We start from the raw sequence: 13,837 nt of genomic DNA on the forward strand, positions 1-13,837 counted from the left end.
ACCATGATTATTAATAATGTTTCTCCAGAGAAACAGAACCAATAGAACATATACAATTAAAATAATGGACTTTATTAGATTTGTTCATAGAATTAGAAGCTGAAAAGTCCCATACTGGCTATGTATAGGCTGGAAAGCCAGAGAAACTGGCAGCTGTTCAGTCCAAGGAACTGGAAGGTTCAGAACCAAAGAGATAAAGGTTGATGATGCAGCCCCACTTCAAACGCTGAAGGGTGAAATTCTGAAAGCCCCCAGGAGAACCCTGGTGCAAGTCTAGATTCAAAGACTGAAGAATATGGATTCTGATGTCCACAGGGACAGTAGAAGCAAAAATTAAATAAATAAATAAATAAATATAAAAACCCAAACCAAAACAAAAAAACACCATACCTACTTTAAAAGGGTTGAGTATGTGGGTATGAACTTTCCCTTCTTCCACTCTTTCATCTGGGATTCTAGTCTACTGTATGATGATGCCCACATTCATTGGGCTTACTGCACTCATATCTGAACCCACAGGCCAATGTTCTCTCAAAGTTCCTTCACAAACACACCCAGAATTGTGCTTTATTAAATTTCTAGGCATCTGTCAATCTGCTGACATTAATAACAGAAATCAACCATTGTATCTATGTACCTTGTGATTTCCATATATTTAGGATGAGATTTTCTTCATGTGAACAATAGGGAAGAAAGAATACTGAGTGGAGAGAGAGTTGAGTTTTATTAGTTATTCTCCATTTGCCTCCTGCAAACACATTCTCTTTCTTGCTCTGGGAACCACAAAGCTCCACCTGATGTTCACCATAACCAGATTTTTTGCCATCTGGTTTACAATTGAGTGAGATACTAGAAGGTGGAATCAAATAAAGGCCTGGATATTTCTTCCCTGCTTTCTTCCTGCTGTAGTGTCTAATAGTTGCTCCTTCTGATACTTCAGCATAGATTGCTGTTTTCCTTAACCCTAACCACACTCAATACATAGTAGCAACACTTAAACCATCTAGGGTTGGATTCTATTTCCTCCTGGGACAATTATGCATTGTTTGAATTACCAGTGTCCATGTGGTTGAACACAAACCTCTAAACTATAATCTTTAAGATTGTCGATCTCTTCCCACCCAAGCATCCCCTGGTTTAATTTAAGCCTGGCCATGCTGTTGGTGATTCATCTGAAAATGTCATCATACAAAATAGCCATTACCAACTGTCTGGCTGATTGATTTTTCAAGGTCATCAATATAGGGTTTGGTCAATAGCAGATGAAAAGCACTTCTGAATGAATTTTCTACAACATAAGAAAAACTTGAAAAGGAAGGTCCCATATTGATCATGAAAGGAAGGACAGGAAGTTCTGATGACAAATGCAGGATGAACAACCCCAGGAAGAAATGCACATTTGTGTTTGTAGTTTAATAGATGAGGAAACAGCTTCCCAGGGCCAAAGTGATGTATGCTGTCCCGCACAGTCAGTGTGAGGTGTAGGATTAGAATCACTGCAGTGCCATTGTGTGGAGAGCCTCACACATCATTCCTGACATTACTCTTTTGTGATAGGTTTTGGGGTCTATTCTGTTATCTCTATTTTCTGATTAAAAATTCAAGGAGTAAAAACCTCCTTGGGTGGTCAGTCTTCCATGGATAAAATTGGACTCCTTGCTTAAATTATACTTTAGATTTCTTTTGAATTTTTGGAATCATATATATTTAGAATTGAAATTTTATATGCCTCTTGCCAACACAAGCCCATATGTGCTCAATAAAAAAATTCTCTCTTGAAAGTACGATGTGCATTTGACAGATTACAGCGATAGAGGGGAGAGAAAATGTAACACTCTTGCTCTCACCAAGTTATGGCAAGTATGTGGGATTCATACCCTTTTGTGCCATCATTCATTTTTATTAAATGTACTAGCTGCCACCTCAGGCATCTAGCTACTCCTTACAAAGTTATTATTTCTTTACTCTAGGTGACAGGAGATTGATCAAAGCTGCTTGTCGAAATCTAAATAACATCAGTAACATCGGTGAGTTGGTCATGTTATTTTGAACCTGTCCAGAGTATTTCTTCAGAATGAAAGTATATAAATGAAATTTTGAGAAGTAACCCTCAATTGATATTTTCAACCAATATATCATGTTAGTTTAAGATTGAGGATAAAGACTGATAAACCTGTAGTACATGTGGTTTTCTTTTGCAGTCATTTTAGTTAAATAATTATGTACAATATATAATAGCATAGTATGTATTAAACATATATTATTCATCAACCATATGAAAAGATACTTGAAACTTTTTATTCTGTTACAATGGAACATTATAGGACAGATATTTACCTGTGATAAGTTAAAACGTGTATATAACAGGTCTTGCTGCTGACACTATTAAGTGTTGTTGTTGTTGTTTTTTTTAAACATCATGGTAATATGAAAAAATGGGAAATATACCCAAAAAAGTTTGAAGTTTTTAATATTCTAAGTTAATGTCATTAATTAATGAAATAACTAATTGAAAGTATTAATTTCATAATTACTTGTTAAATTCCTTTATTCGTCCCATTAATGTTTTTAGACCACTACTTTGTCTGGGTACCTAAAAGTCAAATAATATCTAAGTTTCTAGAAGAAAACAGGCTCTGTGCCAACTGCTGTATTTAACCTTGAAAGTGTTATTGCAAAATGCTCACTTTACATTTGTTTACTTATAATCTCAATCTGTATTTTCTTGAACATTTGTACTGATGACCTTCTTCCTCATCTATATTTTTTCTTCCGACAAGGGCAAAAATGTGTATTTTGCTACCTAGTGTTAATCATGGCTATGTAGCAATCGTGGATAGTGTACATAGAAGAGGACTACTCCTGATCCCCTGATGCTATCATTTATGGTATGCTTCCATTCTGCCATGGAGGAAGCTCAGTGTCTTATATGATTTTCACTTAATACTCAAAACTCAACAGGGTAGATTATTGGGGATATCAGTATCTGAGCACAGACATTTCAATTGAAGGGAGTGCTTAAGCCTGATGTTCCACCAACACTGTTCACTGCTGTTCCCTCTGTGATTAGCAACAGAGGCAAAGGCTCCTGCCTGGCTGGAACTCCCTCTGCCCCAGCCTCATGACAATGTGGCAGTGTGACTGATTCCTGAACAAAGGAAAGGAAGAACTCCTATTGCACCCAATATAAAAAGCATATTATCATGGAAGAATCATCTCCCATGATACACAAGTGGCAAGTTATGCTAGCAATGAAATTTGTCTGGGGTCTAGTCTTTGACTTCAGTAGAGTGCTTTTTTGGGGAGAGGTGGGTACAGGGGATTGCACTTAGTGGCACTCAACCACTGAGCCACATTTCCAGCCCTATATTGTATTTTATTTAGAGACAAGGTCTCACTGAGTTGCTTAGTGCCTTGCCATTGCTGAGGCTGGCTTTGAACTCACGATCCTCCTGCCTCAGGCTCCCGAGCTGCTGGGATTACAGGCATGTGTCACCATGCCCAGTGAGTAGGGTGCTCTTTTACTGACAATGTATCTATAATCCCAAGGAAAGTTCAGCCTGACCACTCTCCCAATATTGATGTCTTATTTAAACAGTAATGATAGTTCAATCCCATTAATGATGTATCCAAAAATTATAAAACAAACATCCAAAAATTATAAAACAGTATATTTATTGATATTAATTTTTATTTTCTAAAAAGAAAGTTTTATTTATATAAAAGGCTACAATTTAAGTTAAGAAATGTTGGTCTTTTTCCACCAAATGAATTAACAGCATGACACAAATCACTACACAGCATGCAATTATTTGGTAATGAGTTGTAATCATAAGTAATTTCCCAAAGAGTAAATTAAGTATTCATTAGAAAGTGTAATCACTATTAATTCTATTAATTATTTCAATTAAAAGGTGGAAAATGAATCTTTATATGAATCTAGGGATTATTTAGTTTCCCTTTGAAAAGTCTCTTGTTCACTGAACTTTAAAAAATCAAAAATATGAAAATAAGATGAGCATAGGAATACTTATATACATCTGTGTCTACAGTGTGTGAGGACTTAGTGAAGTATTTATGTGTTCATTTTTTTGTCAGCACTCATGAAATTGTACAGTCTGCAAAGTTGGTTAATTCTTTCTAGGAACATTGTAAAATCTTTTTTCTGTACTGCATAATATGATATAGCTCTCATATTTTAACATTTCAAACCTGTATGATGGGTAACATCCTAATTTTCTCAGTACAGTGATATGACAAAGTCTCCTCCCACAACTACATTAGAGTTACTTTGTCAGGCTCACTTTCCTTTATTCCTCATTATTTATTTTGTATTCTAAGAACCAGGCTCTACCCAAGTTCACAAATATTTTTGGTAGTTTTCTACTTCTATGTCTTAGTTTGTATTTCCTCTTTCTTTCCTTCCTCTGTTTTTTTAATTTATTAATTCACTCAATTTACCAAATTTGTTGACATTACATTTTTTAATCACTGTTAAATTCGTAGTAAATTGACCATTTTAAAGGCATTTAGCATGAGGTTGTGCAACTTCTGCATCTATCTAGTTCCTAAATATTTATACCACCCCTTAGGAGATCCAGGGGCCACTAAACAGCTGTTCTCCATTTCTCCTTCTTTACATTCCACCAATATGAATTTTCACTGTATGAATTCACTACTCTGAATATTTCACATAAATGGTATGATTGTGTCCTGCTTTCTGTCTGCCTTGTTGCAGTAGCATAAGAGTTTTCTTTTTCACCTTTTTTATTGGTGCCTTATAGCTGTACATACTGATGGGATTTGTTGCTGTTTATCCATACATGCCTACAATACACAATATAGCAATGTATTCAGTCAAAATCACTCCCTCAGCACTTTCTCCCTCTCTCTCTCCACTTCCCATTCCTGGGTCCCTTTCCTCTCCCATTGTTTTTTCATGAGATCCATCTCCATCTGTTTTTCTTTTTTCTCTCTGGTTTCGGCATATGAGAGAAAATATATGACCCTTGACCTTCTAAGTTTGATTTATTTAGCTTAACAGAATGGTCTCCAAATCCCATCTATTTTCCTGCAAATTGAAGCTTATCACTTTGTAGCATATGTATTATATGCCTTTTTATAGCTGAAGGATATCTCATTGAATTTATATATGTAATCTCTTATCAAGTCATCCATTGATAGGTACTTTGAGTTGTTTTCACATTTGGCTATTGTGAATAAGTCCTTCTGTGAAAATAAATGCATGTGTGTGTGTGTGTTTGTTTTTATTTGTTTGGATATATATATATATATATATATATATATATATATATATATATATATATATATATATATATATATGTTGGATATATACTAAGGAACAGAATGGCTGGGTCATAATTCTATGTTTAACATTTTGAGGAACTAACAACTGATTTTCACAGTGGCTGCATCATTTTATATTCTCACCAGAATGTATGAGGGTTCCAATTTCTCCAAGTTCTTGCCAATCTTTGTTCTTTTCTTTTTTAAAAAAAATTAATTTATTTTGTTGGAGCATTATAATTATAACCTCGATGGGGTCCATTGTGGCATATTTGTACACACACACAACATAATTTGGTCCATCCTAGTACCTTTCCTTTTTCTTCCTTCTTCTCTCCCCCAATATGCTGTCTCAACTCATTTTCCTTTCCTTCCCCTTTCCTTTGTGCTCTCTTTATATCTGATTAGTGACCTAGTGGGAGTGATGTAATATTTCACTGTTTTGATTTGCCCAAGGAGGCATTGGTAGCCTGTATCCTAAGCTTTTGTGCAGATACCAGGAACACTACAAGTCATTCCAGCCCAAGAAGGGGAAGAGGAAATCAAAATAAAGGTCAGAGTCTTTGTCTATTAAGAAACCCTAGTGCTTTTTTTTTTTCCCCAAAAAGTACATTTCTTTAAGATTAAAAAGAAAGGATTAAAGATCTATGTAAAATTTTGATTTTACACAAAAAGTACATCATTGTTTTGTTTTAGAAAATAAAACTGTACAAATATAAAAAGAAAAGAAGGATGTATATCAGAGACCCCTGAATACTTCAATAATCTTTGTTTTAAGAACTATGGTCTCCTGAGAACAAACTGCACATTACCCCCCTGGCGTGATCAAGCCATACTAGGGACATGAGTTGCTAAGCCCAAACCAGGATCTCTGACATTGGCTGGAAAAAAAGAGATGGCTGGACTCACAAATGCACCTACTCTTTATTGTCATAAGTCCCCCATCCTTTTCTTCATTAAGTGGTCTTCTGATTGATCTACAATTTTGGATTATATTCCAAAATGCTGAAAAATTGATTCTAAGATTATTTTTGAAGTGAACTTCCCTTTTGTATTATGAAGATATTGTCCTTTGTTGACAAGATTAAAATTTAACCCAAGCTAAACTGATGTTTTGTTCAATTATCCTTCAAGTTAGCTCTTTCTTGGTTTTACCCATCTCAGTAACTGATAGTTCTATTCTTCCTGTTTAATTTATTTTTGGTTTGTCTTATACCTCTATAACTTAATCAAGATCAAGACTCCCACTTAATTCACTGCTATTACCTTATATGTGGAAAATATTGTAAGCTTTCAAAAATATTTGTGTCATAGATGTCAAATTAAGTTATCTTCTTCCCATAACATTCTACTTGGATTCCCCCAAATGAATAAAACTCTTTTCTTTAAATTATCATATTTGTCTCTTCTTGCAACTTGTGTCACAATTTGCCTCATTCCATAGTCATTTTATGCATTTCAGTAACTGCAAATTCCTAGAAAATGAGAACAGGTTTTGTTTACCTACCACAGTACTTGGCCAGACATAGATGCTCAAATACTGCTTATGGTTTTAAAATCCCCATATGGATCCTAAAAAGAGCAAATAAGAGTTTTATTTTTAGGAATGTCATGAGTTTGCTTCACTTCGGGAGCATGACGTGGCCTCTGAAGATTATGTCTTTCAGGGGACTCTTTCAAATAAATCTGTGCTACCCAGGACCTTAGTTATCAGTGACGCAGAACTTCCTCGTCTCCTGCCATATAAGGTTTAACTGTGCTACTATATGTATCAGTTTTTGTTGGAGATACCAGCTACATTGTTTGGGTCCAAAAAATTACTGAAAATTATCAGGACTCTGGGTGAAACGGAGTAAAAATTCATCCCAGGGGTCTTTGATATACATCCTCCTTTTCTTTTTCTATTTATACAATTTTATTTTCTAAAACACAATAATATACTTTTTTGTGGGATGCTAATCAAAATTTTATATTGATCTTTAATCCTTTCTTTTTAGTCTTAAAACAAGGCGCTTTTTGAGCAGTAGACTCTGAGAAAAGGTAAATAACAATGACTAGGACAAAAATGTATTTGAGAGATAATCAGAAACAGACATCAAAAACATATTTTTATTTATCATAGTATTAATAATGATAAAAATACGAGTGATCTACCTTTATAGTTGGGCAATTATCAATAATTTGCATATTGTTATATAGAATGAGACATTATAGATTTTTCAAACACCATTAAATAGTACCAAAAAAGTTTTCACTATGTAATGTTAATTAAAAGGAAAAAAAATTATTACATTGTAAGATACAAATTTTGTTTAAAAGCTGCCATTTTATAAAACTGGTAGAAAATACATCACTAATTTAAATTGCATTTCTGGGTCCTGAGAATATAGAAAACATTGATTTTATAAATTTTCATTGTTATCTAAATAACCCAACATGTGCATTTATTCCACTTTCCACATTTTTTAGAGAAAATATATTCAAAAAATAAAATATATCAGTTTAGGTTATCAATCTAATTCTAGATATTTCTACATTAAAAGCTTAAAAGCTTCTATAAGCTCATTTTAAGCCTAAAGTTTATTTTAGCAATCTACCAAATATTTTTTCATTATACAAAGTGTGTTGATTACTGTGCTAGATAATAGAGCTGAGTTTTTGCATGAGATAGACAGACTCTGCACTCAGAATAATGGATTTTTCTTATAACTGCTAAGACCTGGAGCCACATCTGGTCTATTTACCCACTGGACTCATATGATTTAAGGTCAAGGTTATGCCAGTGATAGTTACAGGCTAGGTCCTACAGTTATTAAAACCAAAATTTGAGACAGAAGTAGATTCTAAAGGTGTGTGAGGTCTGTGTAAGCTTCAGGTCTCTGTAGCCAAGAAAATCTGCTGTAGTGTTAGCAATAAAGACAAAGGATGCCTACCCATAGTATCTGCTGTAAGGGTCACAGCCAGCAAAGCCAAGTTCTTCTCTACTACCATTGTGTGGTGTGTTGCAGCTTATAATGTCAGGCTCTGTCCTCCAGTGTTGCAGTAGACCCCAGAAAATCACTGTCAGTTTCTTCTTTCTGGATTCTTGTCTCATGTATTCAAAAAATGAAATCCACAGATGAGGAAGAAGAGTGCAGAAGAATAGGATTTATTCATGAGAAAAGAGTGTTTTTGTAGGGTAAAAGGGGACCACATAGGAGTTGCCACTTGGGTCTGCTAGTCTACAGGTTTATATAGCTCTTGGGTAAACATTATTGCTCCAAATTTATGAGTCAGTCTTTGTAAAAGTGACTTTTGGTTCAAATTTATGCTAATCATGTTTTAGGAAAATACCAATGTTATTGTTTCAGATTTTTGCTGATCAGGTTTTATAATAGTATCTAAGCTATTGGTTAAAATTCATGCTTATTTGGTCTTTCAAAGTGCCAACACTATTGGATAGCCCAGCAATCTCAATTTGGGTCTGCACATAGAGAAGTGAGAGATTGGTTGAGGACAGCATAGTGGACGTTGAAGAATTAGTGTTGTTGTGTTGTATGAAGCAGGTGTCTGCACTGGGCCTGTGCTGGGTCATTGCTGGTTCAACAGGTTGAAATCCCCTGGCTTGCCTTGGCCTTGATTCACCATGCATCAGGCCCAGCACGGTGGGCTCTCTGTGGCCATAGCCCACCATTGCTCCACTGCACCCCCACTCCATCTCTGCTTCTCAGCAAGGATTTGTGGACTGGCAGCATAGGTCAGTGGTTAGGGAGCCATTTCATTATGTCTGACATGTAATGAAGACTCAGTTTTAGTTTTTTTGAATGACATATTTAGCAATATTTTCAAAAACTCTAAAACTCAGTGTAAGTTTACAAGATAGTACTTGCCAATGGCCTCTGGAAGATTAGCTGTTATTGTGAGATATGCATAGATAAAACATGTTGCACAAAAATTTCTGAAAGTCCTAATTTTCAGATGTTCTGGCTCTAAAAGAAAATTATAAGCCACAGTAAGAAAGTAAAAAGTTGGCATCTGAAATCTTTTGGCTTACAGTGCTACCAAGAGTCAGCAAAATAGTTTTTAAATATTTTTAAACATAGGTTTTCATAGGAAAATATAATAAAATATATCTTAATAAAATATCAGGAATTTGGGATAAAATCTTTTAAATTTGCCTCATTTCTTTAATGTAAGTGTTGGCAGTTACAACAAATTATAAATGGACCCTCAAAACATCAGATGTATATAAAAATAAGCCACAAAGATTTTATAATAAAGAAACAAATTGGAAAAATTTTTTGAAGTTAGAATGAAGAAAATAACTTTTTTCCTGGTAACTCAATAGGATATACATGTGGCCTTTGAATTTTCATTTTATTTTTTTCCTTATTTTTTAATTCATTAATAAATTTTGCAATTCTGGGGATTGAACCCAGGGGTGTTATACCATTTAGCTACATCACCAGTCCTTTTTATTTATTTTATTTTGAGTCTAGTTTTCACTAAAGGGCAAAGCATAGCCTGAAATTTGTAATCCTTTCCAAATTGCTGGGATTACAGGCATGCTCCACCATGCCCCACTGGATTTGGGGTCTTATTATTGTTCAGATATATCACAGGCCATTTGTTTTAAATATTAAGAAGCAAAGCTATATATATGGTATTTATTTTAATCTTGAACCCACCTACAATTCAAATCAACATACTGAATATGACTTCAATCTGTTATGAACACAAATCATATCATTTAAACATATCTCAATATTGTTTTTTTTAATTTTTAATTGATTTTAAAAAAATGACAGCAGAATGCATTACAATTCTTATTACACATATACACCACAATTTTTCATATCTCTGGTTGTATATAAAGTATATTGACACCAATTCATATTTTCATACATGTACTTTGGTAATGATGTCTATCACATTCTACCATCCTTGCTAATCCCCTGCCCCCTCCCTTTCCCTCCCAAATGTCTGCCCTATCTAGAATTTATCTATTCATTCCATGCTCCCCCTCCCTACCCCACTATGAGTCAGCCTCCTTGTATTAGAGAAAACATTTGGCATTTAATTTTTTGGGATTAGCTAACTTCACTTAGCATTATATTCTCTAACTCCATCCATTTACTTGCAAATGCCATGATTTCACTCACTTTTATTGCTGAGTAAAATTCCATTATGTATATATGGCACATTTTTTTATCCATTCATCCACTAAAGGGCATCTAGGTTGGATCCACAGTTTAGCTATTATGAATTGTGCTACTATAAATATTGATGTGGCTGTTTTCCGGTAGTATGCTGTTTTAAGTATTTTGGGTATAAACTGAGGAGAGGGATAGCTGGTCAAATAGTGGTTCCATTCCCAGATTTCCAAGGAATCTCCATACTGCTTTCCATATTGGCTGCACCAATTTGCAGTCCACCAGCAGTTTATGAGTGTGCCTTTTCCCCCACATCCTCTCCAACACTTATTGTTGTTTATCTTCATAATAGCTGCCATTCTGACTGAAGTGAGGTGAAATCTTAGAGTAGTTTTGATTTGCATTTCTCTAATTGCTAGAGATGATGAGCATTTTTTCATATATTTGTTGATTGATTATATATCATATTCTGAGAAGTGTCTGTTCAGGTCCTTGGCCCATTTAGCAAAGTACCAGGATATAAAATCAATACCCATAAATCAAAGGCATTTCTGTACATCAGTGACAAATTCTCTGAGAAGGAAATGAGGAAAATTATCCCATTTACAATAACCTAAAAAAATTGAGAATCAACTTAGAAAAAAGTGAAAGATCTATAAAATAAAAACTACAGAACCCTAAAGAAAGTAATCAAAGAAGACATTAGAAAATGGAAAACCTTACTCTTGAATAGGTAGAATTAATATTATCAAAATGACTATACTTCCAAAAGCACTATACAAATCAATGCTGATCAAAATCCCAATGGCATTCCTCATAGAAATAGAAAAAGCAATCATGAAATTCATCTGGAAAAATAAGAAACTCAGAATAGCTAAAGCAATCCTTAGAAGGGAGAGTGAAGCAGGTAGCATCGCTTTACCAGGCCTTAAACTATACTATAGAGCAATAGTAACAAAAATAGCATGGTATTGGCAAAACAAAACAAACAAACAAAAAACTGATAAACCAATGGTACAGAATAGAGGATACAGAGACTAACCCACAAAATTATAATTATCTTTTATTAGACAAAGGTGCCAAAAGCATGCATTGGAGAAAAGATAGCATCTTCAACAAATGGTGCTAGGAAAACTGAAAATCCATATGCAACAAAAAGAAATTAAACTCCTATCTCTCACCATGCACAAAACTTAACTCAAAATGGATCAAGGACCTAGGCATTAAACCAGAGACTCTGCATCTAATAGAAGAAAAAGTAGGCCCTAATCTCCATCATGTGGGATTAGGCCCCAACTTCCTTAATAAACATATTTCAATATTAATAATAAAATATTAGAATATGTTCTCTATCTTAACTCTTTAGTAGTAACGCCATGAAAGAAGACATGTTTCTCAAGAAGGGTCTGAAGAAGTCCCTGAGAGAAGGGGAATTCTGACTCAGGACCAGCACATTTGGGGCACATGTGATGGAAAAGAGATAGAAACTTGTTGGTTTGCAATGTTAATATTTATAGGAGGTTGGTATTAGGGCCTTAACTAGAGGTGAAGCCATGGTGGAATTTTACAACTTATCACCAGTTTTCCCTTCTCTCATGCATTTCCATCATTTTAGAAGGGTGCAAGCCAAAGGAATGTTATTCAAGGGTTATAATTAGTCCTCAGTACTTTCTGTATCTCAGTGGCTCATGTGTGTCTTCTTTAAGACCCATTATATCTCTATCTTTATCCTAAATCCCTGTCTCAGTAACGTCAAACCCTAGAAACAACCCACATGTCCTTTAACAGGTGATGGTTCAACTAACTATGCTACATTCATATCACAGACTACTAATCTATGATGAGCAGGCACAAAATATTGACACATGTAACAGCCTAGATAAATTTCCAGATAATTATACTGAGAAAACACATCAAATCCCCAAAGTTATAAACTCTCTGAGTTTATATTCATATGACATCATGAAATAACAAAACATAGAAATGTGAAATTGATTGGTTACTGCTTGTGGAGGACCATGTCATATGACTATAGCTAAAAATGCACACCAGAGGAAAACTAAAAGAAGCCTTCTGTAACTTGATTGTCAATGTCAAAGTTAATGGTGTAGTTCGGTCCTGTCTTACAGTTTTTGTTACAGTTTACATATGAGGTGTCCCCCAAAAGTTATGCTTGAAACAATACAAGACCACTCAGAAGTGAAATGATTAGGTTATGAGAGTTGTGACCTGATTAGTGAATTAATTCTCTGATTTGTATTAAGTAGGTCATAGCAGTGGTCAGGTAGGGTGTGGCTAGAAAAGGTGTGCCCTTGGGGTTTACATTTTGTCTCTGGTAAACAGAGTTCTCACTGCTTCCTGATTGCTATTTCCTGAGCTGCCTTCCTTCCATCATAATGTTCTGCCTCACCTTGGGCCCAGAGTGATGAAATTGGTCACTAACCGACTTTGACTTCTGAAACCATGAACACCAAATACACTTTTCCTCCTCTAAAATCGTCCTTGTCGGGTCTTTTGGTCACAATTGGAAAAAGCAGACTAAAACATAAATTGGTACTGAGAAAGGGTGTCACTGCCATAACTAACCTGGACTTGTGATTGTTCAGAAGCTGTTGGAGCTTGTTTGTAGGGGAATGATTTTGAAAAGTTTAGAGATGCAAGCTGGGAAAACTTTAAAATGTTATAAATGAAGCCTAATGGGCAATTTTAGTGGAAACTCAGAAGACCAAAATATCAACAGGAATGGGGATAGTAAGACTGTGGTCAAGAGGTTTCACAGAAGGAGGATGCTCTTGGAAACTGGAATAGAGGTCATTCATGTTATGCCTTGGAAAAAACATTGTCCACATTTTGCCAGTATCTTGGGACTTTCTCTGAGGCTGAAAAGAGAGGTAATGTAGTAATTAAACTGGTAGAGGAAATTTTGAGGCAGTAGAGCATTCAGGTAGTGGCATGGCTATGGCTGGTAGTTTTGGTCAAGTTTACTGTAATAATCAGGAGCAGAAAGCAGATAAGAAAAATCTGAAAAAAAAAACTTGTAGTTTGGCTAAAAAATGGCTTGCACAATTGGGGCTAAGGAAGGTGTGGTTTTTAAAGGGATTACAGCTACTAATAACTTCATGTAGAAATACCTGGAAAATGGCTTGTGGGCATCTCAGGAATTGGCAAGGCCACTCCCATCTCAGACTCAAGGGGGTAATATTTTTATATTTTTGTCCATGGTAAGCACAGCTCTTTCTATTTCCTGATTTTTGTGTCCTGAGGATTTTTTTTTTACTATGTAAAATTGTTTAATCCAGGTAAAATAGGTGGATACAAGGTAAAGTAAGGCATAATTTGAGTTTTTAGGTGTACTATCTCATTTAACCCTCCTACTAAACTATAAAAAATTGTAAACT

The sequence above is a fragment of the Marmota flaviventris genome, chromosome 15 (genome assembly GCF_047511675.1).
Source record: "Marmota flaviventris isolate mMarFla1 chromosome 15, mMarFla1.hap1, whole genome shotgun sequence".
Classification (NCBI taxonomy): domain Eukaryota; kingdom Metazoa; phylum Chordata; class Mammalia; order Rodentia; family Sciuridae; genus Marmota; species Marmota flaviventris.